The sequence below is a fragment of the Canis aureus genome, chromosome 2 (assembly GCF_053574225.1).
Source record: "Canis aureus isolate CA01 chromosome 2, VMU_Caureus_v.1.0, whole genome shotgun sequence".
Taxonomy (NCBI): Eukaryota; Metazoa; Chordata; class Mammalia; order Carnivora; family Canidae; genus Canis; species Canis aureus.
This window is the reverse complement of record NC_135612.1, coordinates 8,804,645-8,819,386: the sequence shown is the minus strand read 5'-3', so window position 1 is coordinate 8,819,386 and position 14,742 is coordinate 8,804,645. Positions and strand designations below refer to the sequence as shown.

Here is a 14,742-nt window from a genome sequence, read left to right as displayed (position 1 = left end):
GGGGCACTTGACGGGATGAGCACTGGGTGATATGCTATATGCTGGCTAATTGAACTCCAAAAAGAAATATACAAAATAAAAGAAAATAAAATCCTTGCAAATATATATATAAATCCTGTCACTTTAACTATCCTAAACTGGTCGGAAAATAGTAATTAGTGGAAGAAGAAGTTTTGAGTGCCCAAAATGGATACTCCAGGGTTCAAACACCAAAACTCAAGAGTCTCCTCTAGTCAGGATCTTTGTCTTCACTCACAGGCTCGTTGGTCTATCTCGCCACCCAGTTCTAAAGATCTCGATTAGTAGTGATGACAATCATTTAGAAGATAATGATGATAGATAGCCTTGGCACTAACATAGGAACATTACATTATTTCTAATTATCCCTATAATCATTTTAACTATCCTAAGGGTAGATAATATTTACCCTCATTTTATAGATGAGAAACCAAGAGAGAGAGGTTATGTAACTCACCCAAGCTAGTAGGGGGGAAGCTAGGCTCCAAAGAGCTACCATAGTGCACAGCCTTCCTGAACAAGAGTATTATTTATGTTCCTCAGGGTTGCATCTTTAGCCTTCTGCTTTTCTCACGCAACATTTACTCATAAAATAAGTGATCTCATCCAAATTTATGGCGGTGACCATCATCAGAAGCTAATGACTCCTAGAATAATCTTCCAGTTCAAATTTCTTTTCTGAGTTCTAAAGCTGTATATCTTACTGCCCCAGGACATTCTTACTTCAGCGTCCAACAGTTACCTCTAGTTTAACGTATCCCAAATTAATACTTCATCTTCTCCAGCCCCTCCCCATATCTGTTCCTCCACCTCCAGTCCTTATCTTCCTAATGGGCAATATTATACGCGTAGTTGCCCACGCCAGAATGTATGCTTGACATTCCCTCTCCTTCAACCCTCACATCCAATTAAAACCTGAATCCTATTGATTCTATCTCTTTAATGGTACTTGAACTGTCAACCCCATTCTCTCCTCTCCATCTCCACTGCCAGCACCTTATTTTGCCTACTTTATTGCAACAGTGTCCAAGATTCTAATGCCACTCTAGACTTAGCCTGTACTTTATAAAAATCTGTTTAACTCCTCATGTAGATGCCTCCATCTCTTAAACCCTGAAAGCGAATTGGGACAAGCAAATTTTCTGATTTGATTTCATAAGCTAAATATAGTGAACACAACTGTATTATTGCTAGATTTCAAGTGTTTTAAGTGAAATCTTAAAATTCTTTTCTTTTACCTATTATTCTTAGACTGTATACACTGTATACATTTATACTTCCATCAAACTATCAATGTTTTATTTCTTACGGTACCTGGTTTCTTATCTCCCCACCCCTCAAAAGTCCATGGCCCAAATGGCTGCCATAATGACCTTTTCTACAAAATAAATCTGATTCTCTAATGGTCTTGCTTAAAACCTTGCAATGGCTCCTTACTGCCTCCAAGACAAAAATCCAGAATCTTTACCTCAGAAGTAATCTGAGACCATTTTCTTGAAAACTGACTGATAACCAGCCCTATGTATCAGCCCCTTAGGACATGGCTAGATTATATTAAAACAATGACCTAAAATTATACAGTAAAACTACAGTTCTACCCACCGTATTGGATTTTAAGAGTTATGGAGATTCCATTTGAAGAGATTTCCTAGAAGAATGTTTATATATGAGTGCTTAAATAAATAAATGCCAGTAAGTTAGGAAATTATGTCACTGTATTTTCAGATTTTACAAGATGGAAAAAGTTAAATGAATTATTTAAAAAATACAAGATTAGTCTGGAGTGGCATGAGGTGTTGAATACAGGCCATAAGGGAGATTTAGCATGAAGACTTCAGCCAGGTTTTCACAGTGCAGGAAAGACAGACCAAAGTAAGGAGCATAAGAAAGTACAAGTTCCCCAGTCATTACCTAACTCAGAGGTCACAACTGGAGACTGCAGCTCAAATTTTGCCTGAATTTAGAGTCCATCTGGTCTGTACGTATTTTTAAAATTTCTACATTTCAGGAGCACCTGGGTGGCTCAGTTTGTCAAGTGCCTGCCTTTGGTTCGGGGATCCTGAAACAGAGCCTCATGTCCAGACTTCCTGTTGAGCAGGGAGCCTGCTTGTCCCTCTTCCTCTGTGCTTTCTCCCCAGCCCCCTAATTCCACTTGTGCTCTCATTCTCTCTCTCTCTCTCTCTCTCTCTTAAATAAATAAATAAATAAATAAATAAATAAATAAATAAAATCTTTAAAAGAAAAAAAACCTTCCAGGGATGCCTGGGTAGCTCAGTGGTTTAGCACCTGCCTTTAGCCCAGGGCGTGATCCTGGGGTCCCAGGATTGAGTCCCATGTCGGGCTCCCTGCATGGAGCCTGCTTCTCCCTCTGCTTGTGTCTCTGCCTCTCTCTCTCTGTCTCTCATGAATAAAAAATAAAAATCTTAAAAAAAAAAAAACTTCCAAATTTCAATATTCTTAACAATTAGTTTCACCAACAGGCTAGTTGTCAGCCCATGAACTGGTATTGGTTGGCAAAAACTACAGAATTTGAGCTTCAGCTTTTAGAAACTTTTATAGCAATTTGGCAACCTAATCACGTATCTGTTGAATCCAAATGGGTAGTTTAAAATGCATATTTCTGGTTTACCACACTCCCCACCATCCCCTATTCTTATTTTAAGCCAGATTCAATCAAATGCTAGGTCCCTGGTGGCACTTTAGTTTAAGCCTCCTCTCATTCATTAAATTCATTCACACATGGGGCAGGAGATCTACAGCAGTTATGGTGCCTTGCCAAAGTCTCAAGAAATTTCACATGTTTACACATATTAGTTAGTCACATTTGCCTGGTGCTTTAAAACTTCTAAGCCTCCGCCACCAAAAGATGTACAGCAAAACAAACGTCTAGTTGAAAGCTGTTATTAGTACCTCGTGCTGTACTTAGATACACATCATGTTCTACCCTTTTTCAGGCAGATTGAGAGACTGGAATTCATGACGGAGCAAGGGCATACGGAGGGGGCTAGAAGCAAGCTGAAATAGCTGGGGAATGTTGCATCCAGCAAGTAATAGTTCAAAATCATTCTAATTCTTCTCTTTTTTTTTAGTTCATCCATCCTTCATATCAATGTGATTATCTGATTCCAGGGGCCAAGCGTTTGGTTCCCTTTAACAATTTTCTTTACAATTTCAGCTTACTGAAGCATATCATAGCTCTGAATGCTACAATGCACAGAGCAATGCCCTGATCTTCTAGAGCAATTACCTCACCCATACCCAAGACACATCTTGTACTTACCTAGAAGTAGAGCTGAGAGCAGAAATATTCCCTAGTGATTTCCAAGTCTTTTCAAATGTGTTAAATACAAACTTGATCATTCAACTTTTCTCCCTCACCTGTCATCATCATAATTTTTAAAGGCCTCTCCCCACACACACTGATTCATTCCCAGGCAAGTAATGAGAATGTGGAGTTGATATTCATGACCATCCATATGTTAGTTGGAGGCATAAAATCAAAGCTCGGAGAGTGTGAGCATAGCTGAAAGGCTAATCCTTCATGCTTAAGTCCAAATTTAAACCCATGAGTGTTTTAGAGATGGCTTATACATTTTAATCATGGACACTGTTATAGAAAACTTGGGCTCTCAATTCAGAATGAAGCCACAAAAGGGTGAGTGTTCATACATAATACTTCTAGATACACTAACGCATGGTGACACATGAGAAATATTTATTTGGTGAATAAATGTACAAATCAACAAATCAATCAGTGAACTTACTCTAAGACTCAGTTAAAAGATTCCCTGTGAGGTGATTCTTTTCCCAAACCATTCTTGTTCCCCTAAGCCCAGGTTCTGTGAGGGCCTGCCTCACAGGCACTTGCTGCATAGCACCATCAGTCAGTGGAGTGCCCACGGTGAAGGACCATAGACCTGCTGCAATGGCGGTAAATAGGACTCTGGTATGTCTGGTGGGGGACTTTACCTGGGAGCTGACGACTACATGGACTTGACTGACAAGCTTCTGCAAGTAGGTACAGAGCCTATAAGACCACATTACTCAACCCTGCCGAGGCAATGTAGAGAAGGGATACAGCCAATTAAGTCAACAACAGATAGAGAAATTTCCCACATCTGGGTTCATGTTCTTCATGTTCTCCACACAAAGGTCTACCTTCAAGGAGCCATGATATAGGGGAAATTACTTCATTTTCATTGTTCTCCATGAAACCCACACCTTGAGGTAATTCTAGATTGGGTAAATCCAGGAAGAGTCACCCAAACTAAAACTGGTTGAATCAATCCTGGCCATCAGAGGAGTAACAGATGTTATGGCCAGGCTGCCCTCACATTTTGCCAGAAATTTAAGTCATGATTTCATACAGACTGCAACACTTTACGGAATATTCCAAATGGAGTCATTCTTATCTCAGCAACTAATACTGCAGAGCTGCTTGGAAGTGGCAAGATTGTTTTACGTCGAGAACAAAGAATTCCAATACAGGCTAGGTATCCTGCAAAACCAGACATGTTCTGGTGGACCCCAAGAATAGGACCACAATGTATTGAGGACTACAAGTAATTTCCACACTTCCACACTATGACTGTATCTCTGCAGACTGGTACCAAATAACCACAGGGAGGAAGGTAAATTATTTGTTTCCAGCTTGCTACAAAGTGTTTTTATTACAAAGGCACTGGTAAGTGGTGAGATATTTACTCAATAACATCGCTTATAGCCAGCATGGCATGTCTGATGAAGGTAGGAGGTAGATTTTCCATTGTCCTTCATGCTTCATACAGCATTTATGAAATTCTCTCCTACATAAAATGTTGCCCTGAGCCCTGAGCAACAGAATAATTTATACCAGCAGCAGCAGCCTAGTGTTACACTCTGCAGCCCGATCCATGGTTGAGGAGGCTCCTATGAAGTGAGATGAGGCTTCCAAAACTCCTACACCATAGTTGCAGATGCTTAAAATCTTGAAATTTGTTATTTTGTGCACTACACATAAATTTCAAGAAAAATCAGGAGTGTTAAGCCATGACCTGTTACAAAAACCTCTCAACAGGATATTGCCTTACCATTTATAACTCAGAGTTCCTAAGTTACCAGATTCTTATCTAAAAGTTGGTATTATTGACTCAAGAAGAGACCCTGAGAATGTTGGTCACCAAACTGGCTGTTGGTCACAAAAAGAGGAGAAAGGAGAGGTTGGGCTGCCAAAGCCAAAATAATATGCCCACCCCAGATTAGCTGTGGTGCTAGTGAAGAGACATGTGGCCAGGATTTTTAAACCCCAAATCCTGGCACCATGGGTGCCCCAGAAGCACGTGCATGGAAGACACTTAAGGAAAATGAATTCTGAATTATCAGCTAAGACTACAGTGTCAAGCCTCTGGGTGATCTCACATCTCAGCAAGCCCAGAGCATTGAAGCCTCTTTTTGACCCTCCTGGTACACAGCATGCTCCAAGCCACTTCTACCTTGGTTCTACAAGTCACTCAATGAGTGGACTCCCAGTGCTGGGAAAGGAAGGTCCCAAGGTGAAGCAGTACAGAATCACCTCGCTGCACCTCATGGGAAGGAGCAGAGAAAAAAGGCCCCAAAAAGGGATCACTCAAGAGACACAGATGAAAAAGGGACCTGCAGAAGAGAGAAGGTTTAACTTCTCTTCCACACCCCATTCTCAGAAATTGCAATTCCAACTCTGTGGTTAGGAGGTAGCGAAGGAAGAAAGAATGGAGGCTGGAGCCGACTTCTCCCTCTAAAGATCAGAGTGTGTCAATAAACGCTTTGCATATTGACTGTAGATAAAGCTCACAGGATGCAGAGCTCTGGTTTACTCTTCTCTTTCTGTTCCACTAATACAGGCTTGAGAGCAAACACTCCATACTTGGCTTTGCCACAGAATAAAACTAATGTATTTTCCTCAATAATTATAATGGACAAGAGACAACTGGCTTAAAACTTGCTGACCTTGGGGTATCTGGGTGCCTCAGTGGTTGAGCATCTGCCTTCAGCTCAGGTCGTGATCCTGAGGACCTGGGATCAAGTCCTGCATCGGGCTCCCCACAGGGAACCTGCTTCTCCCTCTGCCTGTGTCTCTGCGTCTCTCTGTGTCTCTCAGAATTAAAAAATAAATAAATCTTAAAAAAAAAACTTGCTAACCTTAAAGTTTGCTGAATGAACCCATCGGTTCATTAAGCAGTGCCCAAATAGCTCTAAGCATGGCTTCTTGATCTGTAAAAACAGAACGTGTTGCATAAGTGTCTAAAAGTACTTTTTCTTAATTTCTTAATTTATAAATTAATAATTGATGTTAATTATTTTAAATGTATAATTATATACAAAATAATTTTGATAACTTGATATCATAATTTAGAACTTTCTTAAATCTGTGATTGTGGAATATTATGCAACTACACTTCAGTTGTCTATTACTCAACCTAAATATAAATCTTTAGAGGTTGTGCTTCTTTATCGACCTCTCAACCATAACCTGATAAATGCTTCTTCTGTAATTGGATCTTATTAGGGAAAGACTTTAATAAATGCAAGACTTTTTGAAAATCATGATATATTTACCAAGTTTCCAGTGAGTATTTGGACCATCATTTTATGGTTTAAAGTGTGGGATTTAGGTACAAGGTCTACAAGGGAAGACACTGATTCCCCTACCACCTTCCTGATCTTTGAAGAGCTGTATGTAAATGATATGTAAAGTATTTCTAAACCTGCCTTTGCCACGTGATCCAACCACAGAGGCAGCTCTTCTGGTAACAGAAAGAATGAGAAGTTTTAACAGAATTATTTCAGCACTGTTGTCAGGAAGCCTATTTGAAAGAATCAGAAAGGAAAAGGACTGTAGCATTAGTACCCTCACATTTTAGCTTCTTTTCTACAAGGATTGCTGTGCGATACAGTAATATGTGGACAGAGACAGAGATGGCAGGACAAGCAGTGGCTTTGTGGGTACTGCCCCTCTCCTGAGGCAGTAGCTGCCACAGGAACACTGTAATCAGAGTGAAGGTACAAATTGTATAAAAACTTCCCAAAGTCCTCTGCACCATTCTCTTAGTGAAATAATAATGCTTCGCAGTATCCCACAGAAGAGCTTTGTGTAGTGTTTGGCATTAAGCTTTGGGTAGACCCATTTAACTCATTTCAACTCTGAATAGCTGTGAAAGGATTTGTTCAACTCCAGCTGTTCATATTTCTCATGACCTAAAAAGAAGAAAAAGAAGAAGAAGAAGAAGAAGAAGAAGAAGGAGGAGGAGGAGGAGGAGGAGGAGGAGGAGGAGGAGGAGGAGAAGAAGAAGAAGAAGGAGAAGAAACAACTAGGATGTTTCGTTACGCATACGTGAACCCCTCCAGCCTAGCAGTCTAAGCTATGCCTTAGGAGAAAGATGGGAAGATATTTGTAAAACTAATGAAACTTCGATCTTCAGAGCCCTTCATTTTTGTGGGTACCATCGTGACCCTGACAGGTTTCAGTAAAGCCTTGTATTTGAAATTTTGCAAAATAATTTTAACCACAACCAATTAATACTGTTGCCCCTTTCCACTCCAACTTCCTCTCCATCACATGTCCTGGGTGTTTGGTGGCACTGGAGTAGCCATGAGCATAGTGAGATCCAGCTAAAGGAAATTTGAGGTGCAAAATCACTTAACATGGGTTTAGCCTGGCCCCCAATGACTTCTGTACATAGGTTTGGGCATTGCTAGTCATTCTGACGCAGGAATGGCTTCCAGGAATGACTAAATGATGATTCATCTCCAGGAAGGTACAGGGACAAAGGTTTTATTGTCATTTAAGTAGATAAGTTGTTGAGAAGTGAAGTTTGAAAATCCAGACCCAGAAACTAGCCTACAGAAAATTCTTCTCATCATCAGACATGTAGAACTGCAATAAGCAATTCTCATCAATGACTGATGAAAACTGAAATTTTCTCTTCTCAGAAAAAATAATCAATAATACAGCCTATACTATTATAAATGCACATTTTTATAGAATGGTCCAAAAAAGAACTTATCAGAATTTCTGACTTTGTAATGGACAAACCTGAAGCAATACTTCAAAATATAAATATAGCTATATGTAAAGTCACATTTTATTAATTTTGATGTATTAGATCACATATTAGTATTTATAATTCATTGTCCTGATAAGACCAGAGGTTCCAGACGAAATGGCATGCAAAAATGCTATGAAGGCAACAAAATGCCCTGAAGATGCAAAATGTTTCTATGACCAAGCACCTACCTTTATTTATTTAATGTATATTCTATGAGTAATTTGATTACAAAATTATGTGGCCCATTACAACATAGCACTAAATCTAGCATACATTCGGCTTGCTCTTGTGCATTCCATAATTTCAGACTCCTTTTATTATTTTTTTCAGAATTACTGTTCATACCAAAATTTAAATGTATTAAGAAAAAAGTATCCATCCAAGTAGAAGCAAAAACCATAAACCTAAAAATGTCTTTGTGATATTTGTTCTCTGGTTTTTAAAAAAAATATTTAATTCATTGTGATTTATCATTCTAAATAAATATTCATGTTCATGCCTAATTTTCTATTTGTAATTTCATATTCTTTTTCTTTTCTCAGCAAATGAAGTTGCAGGCTGCACAAAACTTGCATCTGCCATTGAATTAAACCAACTGCAAAGGCATTGATTTACCTAGTCTACTGGATAGAACATGACTGACTTTTGGGAAAATGGGCTCAGGCCATCAGCATTCCAAAAGCCCTTATCTCAATGATGAAATTCGAAAAATTCTGAAACCTTAAAGATATGTTTATTATTTGGCATCAAAACTCATTTGGCAACTGAGCTTAGCTGGAACTGACATGAGGCTATTTATAAATTTAATTGATCTCACTTAGTATGAATATTCATACATTTTATTGTGGAAATATTAAGCATTTGAATTTAAGATGTTGCACAAATCCCATGAGAGGTTTTTCAGAATTAATTTTTTAATTAAAAAAAATTTTTAATTCTAAAAACACATGTAGTTCCAGGATTTATGGATGAGGACGTGGGATCTGTGCTTATTTTCTCACAGTTGCCTCCCATGGGCAGGGACTTGGGGAGTCAAGTAATCTGTTGAGGACTGTGATAGTTTTGAGACTACTTGGTAGAATATGACTGGTGGACTCCAGGATATCCAATCCCTGCCCTGGATTCCAGAAGATGCTGTTCACAAAAGAAAACTGATGGAATAGAAGGCAAAATTTCATTTGATTATTGGGGGATGTTGACGTAACATGAAAACATGGAAACCCAGATACATAACATGTGACATGGACTTGAAATATGCATTAGATCTGCAACATCTCTAAGCCCAAAGAAACGATTGGCACTTAGGCATGTACTAGTTGTGTGACCTGGAGCAAAACCGTCTCTGTGAAAAACATGCCATCCCCTATAAAATATGGTTTTATATCATCTATTTTATGTTTATATGTAACATGGGTATAATATAAATATATTACCTATGGCTGATATTTAGCTAGTATGTGCCATTATGGTCATGCAATTGATTAAATATTGAAACGATCTTCATGGGTTCCATATAGCTGCTGCCCTATGACCCTGAGCGCTTTCTCCTGCCTCCCCAGCTGTCCTTCTTGGACCCCTCAACCCTGGCACAAGTCCATCAACTGGGAGCTAGCATATGGCACAACCAGTGCATACAAGACCATACAACATCACTCTAAGCCAGTGTTCACTCTGACTGGCCAATGTTTTGTCTTACTGGTGGTTAAATATTTTGAAATTATCTCTGGGTGAACTAGGCTGTTAGCTGGCTCCATGGTCTCAGAAATTGTCCTATTAATTCACCAGATATGCTCCACTTCATTAATCACCGAGGAAAAACAAATTAAGACTACAAGGAGATACCACTACCCATCCTACAGAATGGTTAACATGCAAAAGACAGAAAATACCAAAAGTCGACAAGAATATAGAGCAAGTGCTACTCTCATACACTCCTGGTGGGAGTAGAGCTACATGGGGAAATCGGTTGGTGGTACTTACTAAAGCTGAACGTGTGCATACTGGCATCAGTCATGACCCAGGAATTCTCCTCTAAGCAGTAAAACTTTCTCTCTCTCCACACTCCTCCTCATTAAACAAGGAGACATCGCCCAGGGTTGTTGCCTCAAGGAGACCATAGATGCTGATTGCATTCCTTCTCAGATCCACAGTGGGGAAGCGTTTTGATGTGCATGGGGTTAGCTCAATCCTAGTGCCTCAGAGGTATTTTTGTAAAGCAGAGCTCCTCTACCAAAGTAAAATTCTCTACCTCCTTTCCTGCCTGGTTCTGATTTAATAAAGTTTATAAAAATACCAGCATCCAGCATGGATTGCTGCCAAAGTTTTTTTTTTTTTTTTTTTTCTGCCAAAGCTTTTTGTTCCATGTTCCACTTGTCCTCATCAGCAGATTCAATGGGTGCTGCTAGTTCCTCTGTCTCTTTCTGGATGGAAATGTGAAAAAGGGACGAGCATTAGAGTCATTAAAAAAAAAAAAAAAAAAAAAACAGAATTCCCCACATTAGAGGAGCACCTGAACTACTTTCTGGTGGGTGGAGGCCGGGATCAGTGTGTAACCTTGCTATTTTTTTCTCCATCCAGCTCTAGCTTCTTCTTATTGGTTAGAAACATATCTGCGATTCTGACATTAGCTTTTCTGATCATCTTAGCTTTTGGTAGAAAGTTCTTCTGGGTCTCTAACAACATTTAGCAGGTCTATAGGGGAAACTGCATCAAGTGACTCAAGCCAGACACCATTTCAAATCAGAGATCTTTCCCTTTTTAGATAACCCTGCAAAAGATCACAAATTCCTTACACATTTAGGTATTCCTCCCAATATATAAAACCTTTCTGGTAATGCTGACCAAGTCTTTTCTGACTTAGTTTTTTTTTTTTTTTTTTATTTCACCACCCCTCGTTCATTCCTTGAGTGATGCCTCCTCCTAGCCATCCCTTGTCTGGAGGATGATCTTTTACAATATGAAAACACCTTCAAGCCACAGTAGCAGCAACAGATTCAATTTCCATGAAGAGACAAAAAGAGTGTCACCCTTGCCTTTAAGAATTTCAATATCTGGCAGGAACCTAGCTCTTTAGCTACTCAGGGTGGCACTTTTGTCTTCTGGTGGTTACAAGAAGCTGTAATTAATGTCTCCAAAGGTATTAATATCACACAAATAGGCCTTTCTGCAAAATAGTCAAATCCAGATACGACAGGCGGAAGAAGACCACTTGGACGTGTTAGTCCTCACCAAAACTTGCTTTTGCGTACACAACTTAGAGACCAAAGTAGAATATTGGCTTCCACTCTAAGGCACGGTCATGTTCCAATACCTTGCTTTTAGAAATCTGGCCTCACCGTTTGAAATCAAAGTTGGTATGCAGGTGGTGCCAACGAAGTTTTCCCACCAGCCAACTGTGCCTGTAAGGAAGACAGGATTCAAATGAAATCTCACCAGCTTTGATTATCCTCCAGTGCCTGTGCCACATAGCTGCCCTTTCCTGCTTGTCAGCCCTCCAAGGGACACAATGACTTCCACAGGCACCAACAGTACCACAACAGTTATTACAGGGAGGGAGAGACCTTCATCACCGGAATATTTTAGCAAATGAATCACACCAGACTGATGGCATAACTCACGTTCTAAGGCCAAGAACAAGAATTATATGGTTTATTTTAAGACAGCAGAAGAGTAAAAAAAAAAAAAAAACAGATTGAAAAACATATGATATCCCCTCCAGCTCCGAGCTCTATAAACAGCAGTGGCATTTGCAAAGTTCTGCGTGTCTTCTCAAATGTGGTTTCAGTTTTAATGTGTGTTGACATCTTCCTCTGTGTGCAGATTTAACTGGAAGAACAACAGTTTGTGCTTTTTTTTTTCTTTTGCTGCAGGATGAGAAGAATGGGGAAAGAACCCAGCAATCTGTATTTACATTGAGCAGCTATATACGCTGAATGAACACTGAGATATGGTTTTCCTTCAGGAATTCCAAATTAGTATGATGAAGCATGCTTCTCCCCCAAGCCATTCAGGTGCACAATGCAGAAGAGACGCAGTAGCCCTGGTGTCTCCTTCTATTCTCTTCTGGAACAGAGGCAAATGGAATAAACAAAATGAGATGACTGGAAAGGCATTTCCTTTTCCGAAACAAATAAATGGCAAAGGGACCCACTGAATGCCCAGCTTCAGAGAACCACACAAAGAACCGGAGCTTCAAATTGTTAAGTTTAAAAATAATGGAGTGAAAAATTAAGGAATTAAACATTAATTCATGTTTCTAACATGAAACAAATTTAGGAAGAAAGAGAGGGAAACAGCATGCCAAGAACTGTGCTGATTAGGAAGTGGGCAATTTAATTTCTTCAGGAGAGTAAATCTCCAACATGAATTAATTTGCTTCACGCTGAGTCCTGCTGGGTTTTCTTCTTTCCTCAATCACTGTTTATTTCACAAAATCAGCACTCACCTATCTTCTTTGATTATTTAATTTCAGGAGGATTTTCCTTTCACAAAGCAGTTAGCACAGCTAAGCTTGCTCTGTATGCAACGTGGAAACACTGGCCCGCCGAGGTGTGGGGATTGTGTGTCCATCTGGGAGGCAGTGTCCCCTTGCTCTACTTCCCCTCCAGTGCAATCTCTCGGTGACATTCCAGAATCTACTTCCCACAGGGGGTCTCTTTGGTTGACATTTACCAAATGCACAGGCTCTGATACAAAAATCAGCAAAGCAGTGTTCATACCATGACATGTACATTCTTATTTCTGAGGAAGTGGGTCATGGGATGTGGCCAATAGATCTTGTCAATAATACACAAGATGCCTTTTTAAAATGAAAATGGGCGTTGACTTCTTTGTTTGCAACTTCTCTGGGGAAGTCTAAACTCTCCTAAATTTTCATTGTACGCACGTAGGTCAGCCTAACAGCGAGGTTTATTAGGATTCAAGGCTATGACATTTTTTTTAAAGACGAGGCTGGTATCTCAATGGATTTCTTTGGACAGAATATTTAGATAGAGATTATTAGAAATATGACACAAACATTTAGAAGTAAACAACTAAAGATCCCCTAAGAAGTGCCACACTGTTTGTTTTTAACTTTGCCTCAAGGACAAGCATGACGCATGTAGCCTTTCCCTTTTATCTCTATTTTGTCTTTACTGCTTCTGATTAGTGACCTCAATTGAGACTCATTGCTCATGGCAAAGGCTGCTAATGGATTGTTTGAGCCTGAGTGTGTTAGGATGGAATATTCCTTCTTCCCAGCCCCAAGGCCAGGGTTTTTCCACCTCCAGGACATTCTATTCAGTTCCAGATAATGACGGTCAGGTTATTCAAACTAAGTGCTTTTTCACTTTTTAAAACAAAGTTCCCTTTTATCACAGTCTATATAAGGATATTTGCAGTCATTAGATTCAAAAGCACGCTGTTGAGCTGCCTCAATTCGAGCCAAGGTGTTTTCTTATTAAAACCCATGACAGGAGAGATCAAATCATGAAACCAAAGATTCGTATGGATTTTCGCAGTGAACTTTAACCACGAGGTAACCTCTCCAATTATTAGCCTATTGTAATTACATTTATGTGTTTTACTCACATGCTTTGTCACTTAAGAGACATGAAAATGCTGTTCATTGTTGCTAGGAGATGGGTGACTATGGCAACAGTGTGGGATGGAGCCAGATGCAGTGCCTAAAGCATAGTCAGGTTTAGGCTCCTTTTTGATCTCTGACTGACTCCATAGCGGTCCTGAGCAAAGAAGCCCCAAATCACTGCCTCTTCAGCTTGCTTCAAAAGATATGCCACATGGCTTCTTCTCGCACATCGGTTCTCCCCATTTAACAAGTGTCTTTTCGGTGCTAACTATACACCATGAGGCTGTCTGGAAAAGAAAAAAGCTGGATAACAAGGGGGATTATCACAATTTAGCTGTGTTTTCATACTGTTATTAATTTAGTTCAGATCTAGTGCCATATGCTTGTCTTCATCATTCCCCTGAACTCCTGGTGACTTTCATAGAAGTTCCATGTGAAGAATGAGAGCAACATATGGTTCTAATAGTAGTTTGCTCATTCCTCAAAGATTTATGGGTGTTTTAAAGTCATTAATCATTATCATTGAGACACACTTCAATGTCTTCGGAAGGAGTACTTTCACTGCTTTAAAGGAGTCCTTATCACATGGCCATTTATAGTACAAAGAATAATGCTTATTTTTTCTTTAAAAACTCAGGAAGAAGAGAAAAATACTGATTTGTCTCTCTTATAATCAAGTAAGATGGCAGCAAACTGTAGTCATAAATGGTCATATTAAATGGAATATCTAAAATAATTTGCTATTGGATCATGAAAGTCTTAACCGATTTTCTCATTGTTTTCGTGATGTCACTCGTCTTCACAAAAACTATGACTCCCTGTTGCCCATCACATCAAATCCAAACTCCTTCTCCTGGTCCTCCTCTTCCTGTGCCCTAACAATCCATCCAGCATAACTTATTCCCCTATATAAATCTTTCCTCTGATCAGATGAGAGGAATCTCTCATAGACTCTTCCTTCCCACTGCCTCCTCCACTGCCGTTCACACTGATGATCCCTACTTCCATTTCTGTGTCTTTGTTGCTGCCATTTCCTAAAATGCCGTCTCTATCTCGAATGCTCATTTTGGTTCAAATATTTATCAGGTACCT

General features: G+C 39.5%; 2 long non-coding RNA genes across 2 annotated transcripts in view; both read right to left on the bottom strand.

The window, feature by feature from the left end:
• LOC144290103 (uncharacterized) overlaps positions 1-11,645 on the bottom strand; it is a 54,629-nt gene extending 42,984 nt beyond the window's left edge. Inside the window, exon 1 of the long non-coding RNA XR_013357938.1 lies at positions 11,514-11,645. This is a non-coding gene — a long non-coding RNA (uncharacterized LOC144290103). The remainder of the gene's footprint in view (positions 1-11,513) is intronic.
• Positions 11,646-11,901: 256 nt separating this feature from the next.
• LOC144290102 (uncharacterized) lies at positions 11,902-12,971 on the bottom strand. The gene is made up of 2 exons (XR_013357937.1): positions 12,526-12,971; positions 11,902-12,143 (listed from the first exon to the last, which is right to left on the bottom strand). It is a non-coding gene; the product is annotated as an uncharacterized LOC144290102 (long non-coding RNA).
• Positions 12,972-14,742: the final 1,771 nt, after the last annotated feature.